The sequence below is a fragment of the Leuciscus leuciscus genome (assembly GCF_965113295.1).
Source record: "Leuciscus leuciscus genome assembly, chromosome: 23".
NCBI lineage: Eukaryota > Metazoa > Chordata > Actinopteri > Cypriniformes > Leuciscidae > Leuciscus > Leuciscus leuciscus.
In genome coordinates, this window is record NC_138747.1 from 21,167,116 (window position 1) to 21,181,648 (window position 14,533).

The window sequence follows — 14,533 nt, forward strand, 5'->3', positions numbered from 1 at the left end:
ATCTATGAAATATACATTTATACCTGATGTATTAAATATGATACTCAAAACACACACACACACACACACACACACACACAGGCATTTTATATATAAAAGGTCACAGTTTTGCCATTTTATTTTACGTTCTAGATCTTACATAATGTCCCATTTTCAAACACTCATATGAGTGACCCTGACTATTACTGTATTTATTTTCATGTCATTTTACTGTATAGTTTTTGGAGAAAAGGCCAATTCAGCTCAATCATCAAAGTGCATTCTAGCACTTACACCATGTCCCATTTTCAAACACTTATAAAAAGTGTTCCTTCATAGGTTTGCTCATTCTTTCATTTGATTCCTGTTCAGAGTGACCCTGACTATTACTGTATTTATTTTCAAATACTTTTACTGTATAGTTTTGGAGAAAAGTAAAGGCCAATTCACCCCAAACATCAAAGTGCATTCTAGCACTTACACCATGTCCCACTTTCAAACACTCATAAAAAGTGTTCCTTCATAGGTTTGCTCATTCTTTCATTCGATTCTTGCTCAGAGTGAACGTGACTATTACTGAATTTATTTTCAAATCATTTTACTGTATAGTTTTGGAGAAAATTAAAGACAAACTCACCCCAATCAACAAAGTGCATTCTAGCGCTTACACCATGTCGCATATTCAAACACTTATAAAAAGTTTTCCTTCATAGGTTTGCTCATTCTGTCACTTGATACCTGTTCAGAGTGACCCTGTCTATTACTGTATTTATTTTCATGTAATTTTACTGTATAGTTTTGGAAAAAACTAAAGGCCAATTCACCCCAATCATCAAAGTGCATTCTAGCGCTTACACCATGTCCCATTTCCAAACACTTATAAAAAGTGATCCTTCATAGGTTTGCTCATTCTGTCACTTGATTCCTATTCAGAGTGACCCTGACTATTACTGTATTTATTTATAAGTAATTTTACTGTATAGTTTTGGAGAAAATTAGAGACAAACTCACCCCTATCATCAAAGTGCATTCTAGCGCTTACACCATGTCCCATTTTCAAACACTTATAAAAAGTGTTCCTTCATAGGTTTGCTCATTCTGTCTCTTGATTCCTGTTCAGAGTGACCCTGACTATTACTGTATTTATTTATAAGTAATTTTACTGTATAGTTTTGGAGAAAAGTAAAGGCCAATTCACCCCAATCATCAAAGTGCATTCTAGCGCTTACACCATGTCCCATTTTCAAACACTTATAAAAAGTGTTCCTTCATAGGTTTGCTCATTCTGTCACTTCATACCTGTTCAGAGTGACCCTGACTATTACTGTTATCATTTTCATGTCATTTTACTGTATAGTTTTGGAGAAAAGTAAAGGCCAATTCACCCCAATCACCAAAGTGCATTCTAGCACTTACAACATGTCCCATTTTCAAACACTCATAAAAAGTGTTCCTTCATAGGTTTGCTCATTCTGTCACTTGATTCCTGTTCAGAGTGACCCTGACTATTACTGTATTTATTTATAAGTAATTTTACTGTATAGTTTTGGAGAAAACTAAAGGCCAATTCAGCTCAATCATCAAAGTGCATTCTAGCACTTACACCATGTCCCATTTTCAAACACTTATAAAAAGTGTTCCTTCATAGGTTTGCTCATTCTTTCATATGATTCCTGTTCAGAGTGACCCTGACTATTACTGTATTTATTTTCAAATACTTTTACTGTATAGTTTTGGAGAAAAGTAAAGGCCAATTCACCCCAAACATCAAAGTGCATTCTAGCACTTACACCATGTCCCACTTTCAAACACTCATAAAAAGTGTTCATTCATAAGTTTGCTCATTCTTTCATTCGATTCTTGCTCAGAGTGAACGTGACTATTACTGAATTTATTTTCAAATCATTTTACTGTATAGTTTTGGAGAAAATTAAAGACAAACTCACCCCAATCAACAAAGTGCATTCTAGTGCTTACACCATGTCGCATATTCAAACACTTATAAAAAGTGTTCCTTCATAGGTTTGCTCATTCTGTCACTTGATACCTGTCCAGAGTGACCCTGACTATTACTGTATTTATTTTCATGTAATTTTACTGTATAGTTTTGGAAAAAACTAAAGGCCAATTCACCCCAATCATCAGTGCATTCTAGCGCTTACACCATGTCCCATTTCCAAACACTTATAAAAAGTGATCCTTCATAGGTTTGCTCATTCTGTCACTTGATTCCTATTCAGAGTGACCCTGACTATTACTGTGTTTATTTATAAGTAATTTTACTGTATAGTTTTGGAGAAAATTAGAGACAAACTCACCCCTATCATCAAAGTGCATTCTAGCGCTTACACCATGTCCCATTTTCAAACACTTATAAAAAGTGTTCCTTCATAGGTTTGCTCATTCTGTCACTTGATTCCTGTTCAGAGTGACCCTGACTATTACTGTATTTATTTATAAGTAATTTTACTGTATAGTTTTGGAGAAAATTGAAGACAAACACTTCAATCATCAAAGTGCATTCTAGCGCTTACACCATGTCCCATTTTCAAACACTCATAAAAAGTGTTCCTTCATAAGTTTGCTCACTCTTTCAGTTGATTCCTGTTCAGAGTGACCCTGGCTATTACTGTATTTATTTACAAGTCATTTTACTGTGTAGTTTTGGAGAAAACTAAAGGCCAATTCAGCTCAATCATCAAAGTGCATTCTAGCACTTAAACCATGTGCCATTTCAAACACTCATAAAAGGTGTTCCTTCATAGATTTGCTCAGTCTTTCATTGATTCCTGTTCAGAGTGACCCTGGCTATTACTGTATATATATTTTCAAGTCATTATACTGTATAGTTTTGGAGAAAACTAAAGGCCAATTCACTCCAAACATCAAAGTGCATTCTGGCACTTACAACATGTGCCATTTTCAAACACTCATAAAAATCATTCTATTATATGTTTGCTCATTCTTTCATTTGATTCCTGTTCAGAGTGACCCTGACTATCACTGTATTTATCACTGTATTCAAGTCATTTTACTGTATGGTTTTGGAGAAAAGGCAAACTCACCCCAAAAATCAAAGTGCATTTCCTAAAGAGGTTTGGTCATTCTTTCAATGGATTCCTGTTCAGAGTGACCCTGACTATTACTGTATCAATCTTCATGTCATTATGAACCATTGTTAAACACTAAATGGTTTTTATTTTTGAAGGCATTGTTTTGCAAACATACCATGCTTATTTCATATTTTATAATTACCACGTGTAATTTAAACTTATTTAATGTACAGTAGTTTACAAAATTACATGGAAATACATCATATATACAATGTCTTCTTGCATTTTATGTATTATTGTCATTTTAATTTAGTGAAAACCTTGTTTTTAACTATAAAAATATATTATGTTCATCATCCATCCATTTGAGAAGTCCTTTTTTTGTCCATGGTTACTAATTCCTCACCTTTAGTTTAGTTTCTTATGTCTATGTTTTATATCCCTGTCAGTTTAGTCTTTTGTTGTTGGTTGTTGTCTTTGATTATGATGATTATGTCTGCAAAGCTGTTTTTTTATGTTTACCTTAATCGTCAGTCTATTGAATCTGCTCAAATGGAATTCCTCATTTCCCCTCCTCCTTGACAGAATCATTTTATATGGTATTGAGATGAACTCTAAAATGATATTTCTAAATGAAAATCCACATACAGCAAGTGACAGGTCACAGAGATAAGGAAAGAGAGTTGATAACACAAAGAAAAATGAAACTGATGCAGTGTCATGTCCTTGACCTTGAATATGATCACACTTTTATCAATTCTTTGCTTTTCTTATTTCAGAAAGAAAAACTATGTGCATCTTGAAGAACGTCCTGGTTGCGTATGCAACCCATCATTCCCTGAAGAAGGGAACGGAGTACGTAGTCGACTGAATGGGATCATGCTAAGGAGCCTGTCTTCTTCGAGCATGTTAGAACAAGCCAATGTGCGCATTGGCGTGCGTGAGACGCATTGCGCGTTCCGCCCCACCGCGCAGGCATAAATACGGAAGCAGATGCACGCACACCTTGTTTTTCGCTGAGGAGCCGAGCGGAACTCGGAGTCAGCGGTGGTCCGGCTATAGTGGCAAAGGGACTACGTCCTACGTTCCCTCCTTCAGGGAATGGTGGGTTGCATGCGCAACCAGGACATTCCCTTTCAGTCGAGAACATCAGATGTAGTCGATGTCGACTGAATGGGATCTTTAACCCTGGAAAACGCCACTAGAGCTGCCACCTTCCAGTGCCTGGGTAAAAGCCTCAAGTCCCCCTGCAACTCTGAGGCGGAGAAGGGCGAGGCTGCTGCTCCACAGACCGCGGTCTCAACTTGTGAGAGTTAGGCAGCCCGAATTCCAGGCACAACTCGTTGACCGAAAGCTAGCAAGTCCCTACCCTCTAGTGGAGACCATGCGAGCAGGAGAACTGTTTCTTAAAAAAACTGAATTTTTAACTCACTGCCTGCGATGGCTCAGGGGTGGTCTCTGCAGTGCAGTAGCACCAGAGAAAAAGACCCAAGAAGGTAAAGAGGGGACGCAATGATTGCGTCAGGGACCTGACAATCAAATCGCACTCCGCTTGGATTTAAATCCACTGCCTCATGATGTGCATCAATATAAAAGCCACAACATTTTGTAGTGGAGGGGACAGCCCTCACTCCAACCACAAGCAGTTTTTTAAAAGGGAGCACTGAAGTGATCAAACACCTTCGGGACTCAATTCAAGACTCAATTCAACTAACAGGTTCGACTTCTATTAGAGAAGCTCGCATCTTTCTAGAGGGTGCTCACAGAAGTGATGGTCTCTACTGCATAACAATTATTGCAGTAGACCAGAACCTCCGCGTCCCGTTCTTACTAAAACCAGACCCGGAACTTTCCAAGGTCTAGACGCGGGTTCCATCGTGCCGCATCCCTGAGAATGTGCTCAGAGGACAGGCTTGTGCACAATTCAGAATTGAATTGAGAATGACTCCTTAATTCCAATTCAATTCTTGAATTTGAATTGAATTTGAATTGATGTCAAAAACAGGATCTAGAATTACAATTCGAATTTGAATTAAAGGAAGCAGAATTGCAATTCAATAAAAATTCTAAGAAATTCTTATACATATTTTAAGTGAAGTGTTTAAAAATGAAGCTTTACAGTATATGTCAGATATGATTGCATTATAAATGAAGAGTTCAGATGCAAAAGCCTCTAAGTGCCATCTGAAATGTTCTTCTAGAATGATCATTTTTATCAAACTTGTATATTTAAGTTCAGTAATTTCACTTAAATGACAATTAATAGGTAATTTTCATTGCCATTTAAGTGAAATTACTGAACATAAATATACGAGCTTGATAAAATGTATCATTTTAGAAGAAAATTTCAGATGGCGCTTAGAGGCTTTTGCATCTGAACTCTTCAAATGATATTAGTTTGAACTACTTGTACAGATTACATTAAAAGGATATGTTTTCCCCCAGCAATGAATGTTAAAAGCTCTAGCCACAGAACAAATAATTAAGTTTGATTTATTATAATTGTATTTAGTTGTATTACTGAGGAAAATGTTTAATTCAATTAGTTACTAATCAACTTAAAACAAAATTGCTTATCGAAAAAAATAAAATAAAGTTATCCAAATAAAGTAATTCAAACCACATTTATAATGGGTAACTAATAACAGTAAGCAATAACATTTCCAAAGTAACCTTCCTAACACTGAATGCATGCAAGACTCAACACATTCTTTCTGTTGTGTGACTGTGTGGAATTTCTTTGAATTGCCATGAATTTAATTCCACTTCCTGTCATTCTAATTCAAATTAAATTCAACGTCCTGTGGGGCAGAGTAAATTCAATTCAAATTCCAATTCATGAATTGCATGGAGGCCATTTCTGAAATTCGGAATTTTGCACAAGCCTGTCAGAGGAAGGTGTCAGGAAGGCTGTCGAGAGGAGATTGGTTGGGGCAGTGAGAGGCAAATAACACGACTTGTTCCATCTCTTCCTAATTTTAGCATCATAGTGCAAGAAGGCTCAATGGGGAACGCATTTCTGCAGGGCCCAGGGCCAGCTGTGGCCAGAATCTTCGAGGGATGTCCACTCAGACAAGAGAAGAAACAACTGGCTTGGAACGAGTCCAGAGGGGCAACCGACTTGGCTGTGCGGCCCCGAAGTGGTCCGAAACAACTGGCCAGCTGGGGATGGAGTCTCCACTGTATCTGGACTGGAGGCTGTTGTGAGGCTTGTGAGCGGCACGATTGAGCAGGCCAGCAAAAAAAGGTGGAATGAAGTGACCTTAGAAGCTTCTGACTCCAAGGAGGAGGTGGCGGGCGAGTTGAAACATGCAAGGGGAGCGCAGCTCGACAGTTGTGATGTTGTCAGAACAGAACAAGCTCGCTGAGCAGCGGTGTCTTGAAGCGAGGGACTGTAAGCAACTCGAGGCAACAAATGCCAATTTGTCTCCCAGAGCTCTGTTACTGCATGCCCTTTATACGTGGCCCCTCAGCCAACATTTGGAGGACACTTGTTCCAGGAGCCAATAGCCCGGGGAAACAAAGGTCTGCTTATGGGCTGAGGGTTTAGCGACAGGCCAGGGTGTTCACCACACAGAGCGTGTCGCTCTGCCACGGCCACCTCACGACTCGGTCATCAAGCCAGTGCTGAAGCAGTCTCCATATGGAGGAAGCCGTGCGGCTGCATCTGCCATATGCCCCAGAAGCCTCTGAAAGTTTCGGTGGGACCATTTCTCACTTCTAATAGCTCTGAGCTGGCACACCTCACTTGAGAGATACGCTAGACCGAGACCACCTCCATACTAGAAAAGAGATACCCGGCATTTGGGCAAGATTATTCTTTCCCAGTTGACCTGAAGACCCAACTGGCTATGGAGCACTCGAAGGGTAGGACCATGTACTGATACTTTGTATCTTTGAACGCAAGAACACAGTAAGTCTGTGGAGCAGAAGGATAGAGATCTGAAGCACACATCTTTCAGGTTGAACACTGCAGACCAAGCTTGGGGACGGGGCATTGAAAATGCAACTCTGCGTTTACAAGTGAACAGAGGCTTTTGAAAAAGGGCCCGTATCAGTTGGTACAGAACCAAGATGGTCATAACCCACCACATAATAAGGGTACAATGAAGTACGGGCTCTGAAGCCAAACTCCATACAGGCTGGAGGGAACGGCTAGCACGCGTCCTTTCGCCAGTAGGACTGCGGCGCACACACACAGGACAGGAGCTCTGCTCAACACCTAGGTGCGATGGATCTTACTAAAAAATCTTTTAGGAGCATTTCTGCTCAACACCTAGCTATGATGAATATCACTGAGCCTGGGCGGAAGCCAAGCGAAATGAATCACAAACTGGGTCTGAAGGTACCGAATGGGGCCAGGCTGGGCATCGGTAGGAAGCGTTTTAGACTTCGACAAAACCGGACCAGGGGCCAGGGAACCACAGACGTACCGAGGTGGCGCAGCGAGGTGGAGGACAGGGATCTGGCTCGAGAGGCCCGAAGGCAGCCCGAAGCGTTATTTGAGTGTGTGGGGGAACAAATACCTGACTCCACTAGGTGGCAGGGAATGCGTGAGAAGGCGGATGACCGGGTCCTCGAACCACACCCAGCTGCCAGCTGGCGAACAAGAGGGGGCTGAGGGGTGCAAGGCTTTACAGGGTTGCACACCACCAGACTTGCCCTCTTGGGGCCCAGGAACAGGGTAATTTGCTCTTTCTTTGAAGTGTGGGTACCGCTTTTTCTCCGATGACCAACTCTAAAGCACCCTCCTCCATCCCTGAGCGGCACGCTCAGGAACGCTTTCGCTGTCTCTTGCCACCTGGCTTGGCAGTACCTAGAGCGGGCTGGGCGTCCCTACTGCGGCCGGCTCTATGCTGAGGCCTGGCTGGAGGCTGCTGCGGAGGCCCAGCGGGAGCGGCGGTAGAGGAAAACCCTCGGCGATGAGCAGGTGGAGGAACTGCCACCGGTGGCGGGGTGACAGCAGAGGGCCGCCGGGGCAGGATGTGCCGGATGGCCTCCGTCTGCGCTTGGGCGGCAGAAAACTGCTAAAACCTGGTAAGCTCTCAATGCACTTCGGGGAAAGAAAGGCACTGGGGCAGCGAGCAGAGAACCAGCGCGGCCCGTCCCGAGATACCAATCATCCATCCGAGACTGTTCAGGACACGGTGGAAGATTACAGTCGAGCCCAACAGCCTCGGCAGCCCGATTCAGCCTAGCTGATGTTTCTGGATCTGGCTCGGGCAACGTTACACTCCCAGAGGGAGACAACGCAGCCGAGTCATCATTTCCAAAGGTCAGCTCACCCTCCGATGCTGCAATCGGCATCCTGTCCCCTGGAGAGGCCAGAATGAAACAGCTGGTCCATTACAGAGGGACCAGCGTGCTCAACGGGGCTCCACTGTCTGCGATGTGATAGAGGAGTGAGGGGCCCACAGGGATTGGTAACAGGGCGGGGTAGCCTCACTATGATCCTCTGATCACCCATCCCACACGGCGCCGTAGCGGGGCGGGGCGTGGTAATGGGGACTCCGGCTTCACGCATGAAGGTGAGTCTCGATCTCAACACCGTGATAGTCATATCCTCACAATGAGAACATAAACTATCCACAAAAGCTGCTTCAACATGCTGAATATGTACATATATATGATTTACACATATATAATACAAACACGTGATACAACCATTGTGATCGTTCATATGGGGGGACAGGGAATGATCGCATCCAGAAATTACATGTAAATAAATACAGTAATAGTCAGGGTCACTCTGAACAGGAATCAAATGAAAGAATGAGCAAACCTATGAAGGAACACTTTTTATGAGTGTTTGAAATTGGACATGGTGTAAGTGCTAGAATGCACTTTGATGTTTGGGGTGAATTGGCCTTTAGTTTTCTCCAAATCTTTACAGTAAAATTACATGAAAATAAATACAGTAATAGCCAGGGTCACTCTGAACATGAATCAAATGAAAGAATGAGTAAACCTATGAAGGAACACTTTTTATGAGTGTTTGAAAATGGGACATGGTGTAAGTGCTATGCACTTTGGTGATTGGGGTGAATTGGCCTTTACTTTTCTCCAAAACTACACAGTAAAATGACATGAAAATTATAGCAGTAATAGCCAGGGTCACTCTGAACAGGAATCAAGTGAAAGAAGGAGCAAACCTATGAAGGAATACATTTTCTAAGTGTTTGAAAATGGGACATGGTGTAAGCGCTAGAATGCACTTTGATGATTGGGGTGAATTGGCCTTTTTTTCCTCCAAAACTATACAGTAAAAGTATTTGAAAATAAATACAGTAATAGTCAGGGTCACTCTGAACAGGAATCAAGTGAAAGGAGGAGCAAACCTATGAAGGAATACATTTTCTAAGTGTTTGAAAATGGGACATGGTGTAAGCGCTAGAATGCACTTTGATGATTGGGGTGAGTTTGTCTTTAATTTTCTCCAAAACTCTACAGTAAAATGATTTGAAAATAAATACAGTAATAGTCACGTTAACTCTGAGCAAGAATCGAATGAAAGAATGAGCAAACCTATGAAGGAACACTTTTTATGAGTGTTTGAAAATGGGACATGGTGTAAGTGCTAGAATGCACTTTGATGATTGGGGTGAATTAGCCTTTTTTTCCTCCAAAACTATACAGTAAAAGTATTTGAAAATAAATACAGTAATAGTCAGGGTCACTCTGAACAGGAATCAAATGAAAGAATGAGCAAACCTATGAAGGAACACTTTTTATAAGTGTTTGAAAATGGGACATGGTGTTAGCGCCAAAATGCACTTTGATGATTGGGGTGAGTTTGTCTTTAATTTTCTCCAAAACAATACAGTAAAATTATTTGAAAATAAATAAAGTAATAGTCAGGGTCACTCTAAACAAGAATCAAGTGAAAGAATGAGCAAACCTATGAAGGGACAGTTTTTATAAATGTTTGAAAATGGGACATGGTGTAAGTGCTAGAATGCACTTTGATGATGGGGTGAATTGGCCTTTACTTTTCTCCAAAACTGTACAGTAAAATTACATGAAAATGATAGCAGTAATAGCCAGGGTCACTCTGAACAGGAATCAAGTGAAAGAAGGAGCAAACCTATGAAGGAATACATTTTCTAAGTGTTTGAAAATGGGACATGGTGTAAGCGCTAGAATGCACTTTGATGATTGGGGTGAGTTTGTCTTTAATTTTCTCCAAAACTCTACAGTAAAATGATTTGAAAATAAATACAGTAATAGTCACGTTCACTTTGAGCAAGAATCGAATGAAAGAATGAGCAAACCTATGAAGGAACACTTTTTATGAGTGTTTGAAAATGGGACATGGTGTAAGTGCTAGAATGCACTTTGATGATTGGGGTGAATTAGCCTTTTTTTCCTCCAAAACTATACAGTAAAAGTATTTGAAAATAAATACAGTAATAGTCAGGGTCACTCTGAACAGGAATCAAGTGAAAGGAGGAGCAAACCTATGAAGGAATACATTTTCTAAGTGTTTGAAAATGGGACATGGTGTAAGCGCTAGAATGCACTTTGATGATTGGGGTGAGTTTGTCTTTAATTTTCTCCTAAACTCTACAGTAAAATGATTTGAAAATAAATACAGTAATAGTCACGTTCACTCTGAGCAAGAATCGAATGAAAGAATGAGCAAACCTATGAAGGAACACTTTTTATGAGTGTTTGAAAATGGGACATGGTGTAAGTGCTAGAATGCACTTTGATGATGGGGTGAATTGGCCTTTACTTTTCTCCAAAACTATACAGTAAAATGAGTTGAAAATAAATACAGTAATAGCCAGGGTCACTCTGAACATGAATCAAATGATAGAATGAGCAAACCTATGAAGGAACACTTTTTATGAGTGTTTGAAATTGGACATGGTGTAAGTGCTAGAATGCACTTTGATGTTTGGGGTGAATTAGCCTTTAGTTTTCTCCAAATCTTTACAGTAAAATTACATGAAAATAAATACAGTAATAGCCAGGGTCACTCTGAACATGAATCAAATGAAAGAATGAGCAAACCTATGAAGGAACACTTTTTATGAGTGTTTGAAAATGGGACATGGTGTAAGTGCTATGCACTTTGGTGATTGGGGTGAATTGGCCTTTACTTTTCTCCAAAACTACACAGTAAAATGACATGAAAATTATAGCAGTAATAGCCAGGGTCACTCTGAACAGGAATCAAATGAACGAATGAGCAAACCTATGAAGGAACACTTTTTATAAGTGTTTGAAAATGGGACATGGTGTTAGCGCTAAAATGCACTTTGATGATTGGGGTGAGTTTGTCTTTAATTTTCTCCAAAACAATACAGTAAAATTATTTGAAAATAAATACAGTAATAGTCAGGGTCACTCTAAACAAGAATCAAGTGAAAGAATGAGCAAACCTATGAAGGAACACTTTTTATAAGTGTTTGAAAATGGGACATGGTGTAAGTGCTAGAATGCACTTTGATGATGGGGTGAATTGGCCTTTACTTTTCTCCAACACTATACAGTAGAAAATAAATACAGTAATAGTCAGGGTCACTCATTTGAGTGTTTGAAAGTGGGACATTATGTAAGTGCTAGAACGTAAAATAAAATGGCAAAATGTTTGTGTGTTTTGAGTATCATATTTCATACATCAGGTATGAATGTATATTTCGTAGATCAGGTTTTTATAGCTCATAGGCAATTCAATGAGAATTAACAGATTAAAAGGCACCAAAAGCCTGTTGTGTCATATTTTTCATTTACTTTAAAATGTAAGTAAATAAATAAGTAAACAAACAAACATTAATACATGATGTATAATAATTAATTAATACTTTATATATACAAACATCAAAATCAACAATAAAAATGCTAAACAATTAATGTATGATAATTAACTTTAATAATTTAATTTACATAATTTTATATAAATTTAATTTACATTCATGAATAAAGTATAATAATTAATGTATCATATATTAAACATTAAAATTTACAAAAAAATAATGATGTATAATAATTAACATTAATATGAACATGAATAAATTATGTAATAATTAATGTAAATCATACATAGGCCTACAATTATTAAAAATAAATAAATAAACAAATATAAAAGTCATATCTTAAAAAAAATCATGAAAATGTAAAAAAAAAGAATGATGTATAATAATTAACATTAATATGAACATGAATAAATCATGTAATAATTAATGTAAATCATATATAGGCCTACAAACATTAAAATAATAAAGATTAAACACAATTACAAGTCGTATTTAATACAAATATCATGAAATTTAATTATTTGTGTCCTATTAAGATGGAAAATAGCAGAAAATGTGTCTTAAAATCAATTTTGGCCTCTTCCAGCACCCATACCGTAAGTACACAAATAGACGCGCATACTAAAAAAATGTGCGGCTGGCTTGACCGTGTATTTTCAACGCGCGGACCACTTGACCGCAGTCATGGACCTGCCCCTGTGAACCGTAATTTGAAACAATCAACTGGTAGGATAATTACAATTTTATTTAGTTTTTTTGGACTCAAAGGACTTTGATTTGTGGAATTGATTGATTGTTTTTACTTCTGAAATGGAGAGACTTTGTTTTTTGTACTTTAACTGATCGAGAGACGTTTGAACAACTCTTTAAAGTTTAAACTGAATCATTCATTGATCATTGATTCACGAACTCTGATCAGCTGAGTCGTTTGATTCATGAACTTTGTTCAACTTAATCAATTCATCTCTCCAGCATTTCCAATTCATATTGTTGAACATACTATTTTACTATAGAAAGATAAGGTGGTTTATTGGAAGGAATTATGAATCACATTGTGTTTTGAGTCAAATGATGACTAAATATCGTCGTCAACGAACCACGTGACGAAAACGAGACGCAACGTAAATGCTGGTCATATGTGATGATAACTATAATTAAATGTATAATGCTAATATTGTTGACGAAAAAATCGGACGTGTCATTAGCGGACTTGTACAACGCGTGTGATTATCCCGGCAGTTAGGACATCGCACAAGATTTGTCAACACAGAAAACATTTCATCATTGGATAGGTTTTGTTTTGTTTATTGTAAGTGTTTTTTATGTCAGCTGAATGTGCGGAACGCTTTTCAGAGAAGATAAGGCAACGTAAAAAAGTAAGGGAGTGAGAGTGAGAGCAAGACAGTTTGAAGACGGTGAGAGTGCGCGCGCGCGACCGGGCATCTCTCTCTGCTCGTTCTGTCAGTAATATACATCACTCACTGATCAAATAAGGCTTTGGCGAGACACAAAATTGCTTGTGAGAGAGACGCGTTAGTGACAGAGAGAAGGAGGGAGAGCAGGGAAAGGAAATGCAGGTGAATGAATACGCTGCGTGTTTTAAGTTGCGTAAAACATTTTTTTATAACGAAACGCAATATGTGGCGGCCGGTGTTGATTCTGTGGCGCACCGCCACGAATGAGTCTGTGTGGGAAACACTGGAGGGATTTGTTCACTTCACAAAAAAAGATCTTGGAATGAGATGGCTAACTGTAGTAGCGTTTAGTCTACTGTCTATAATAGCCTAATTTGAGAGATCAATTATTTTTTTTAACCGACTAACGACAACTTTGATCGGTTAACGTTGATACGGTCAACCATCGGTCAAACGGTCATCGGTTAACATCCCTAACATAAACTCACTATTTTTATTTCAAATCCAGAAGTTATCAACTACTTTTATTTTTAAAAAAGTTTTGTCAGCATTGTACACATACTCTTTAATAGACGTAATTCACTTTTAAGCACAATTTAAACAATGTATTATTCAGTTCACTACTTCTGTCTAGATTTATAAGCAAGTGGTAAAATATTTAGCCATGTACTTATATTAAAATCGCAAACATTTTAAATTAAAACTTAAAATTGACAAAAACAGCCAACTCTCATGCCTTTTCTTTTGCATTTAAATTTTAATACAATAAATCTTGGATGTCACAAAGAACTTGTTTTTCAACCTCCACGAATAAGATGAGTGTTACTTTTCTGTTCGCTATTTTTGCTATTTTTCCATAGTGGTACACTATATTGACTGGGTTAAATAGAATTACATTACTAAAATGAGACTAAAATACAATTTTAATTGACTAAATCTAGACTAAATGTCATCAGTTTTCGTCAACTAAAACTAGACAAAAAGAGTCATGGATAATTCTGACTAAAGACTAAAATGCTCAGACTTTTAGTCGACTGAAACTTGACTAGACTGTAAAAACATTATGAACATGACTAAAACTAATAAAAACTAAAATGACAGCTTGACACAAAGACTAGACTAAAACTAAAATTAAAACAGGCCACCAAAAACAACACTACTGATTACGTTTATTTTTGTACATTTGGGTTATAGAATGTAGGGCTGTCGCGTGAAGGAATTTCCCATGCGGTAATTTTGAGTGGCTCAATAGCGCGACATCCCAGCAAACACAGAACGTTCCCCTAACGTTCCCGTTTGGTTCCCATTTGGTTATTTTTTTTGG

General features: G+C 38.7%; 1 protein-coding gene and 2 long non-coding RNA genes across 3 annotated transcripts in view; 1 reads left to right on the top strand and 2 right to left on the bottom strand.

The window, feature by feature from the left end:
• The window catches only part of LOC309487577 (uncharacterized protein), a gene marked incomplete at its 3' end in the record, with an annotated part of 94,126 nt that overhangs the window by 47,411 nt on the left and 32,182 nt on the right, over positions 1-14,533 (top strand). The gene's annotated exons all lie outside the window — the stretch shown is intronic.
• The window catches only part of LOC309488566, a 99,026-nt gene that overhangs the window by 34,696 nt on the left and 49,797 nt on the right, over positions 1-14,533 (bottom strand). The gene's annotated exons all lie outside the window — the stretch shown is intronic.
• Positions 2,864-5,596, bottom strand: LOC309488559. The gene is made up of 3 exons (XR_014202183.1): positions 5,413-5,596; positions 4,882-5,098; positions 2,864-4,777 (listed from the first exon to the last, which is right to left on the bottom strand). It is a non-coding gene; the product is annotated as an uncharacterized lncRNA (long non-coding RNA).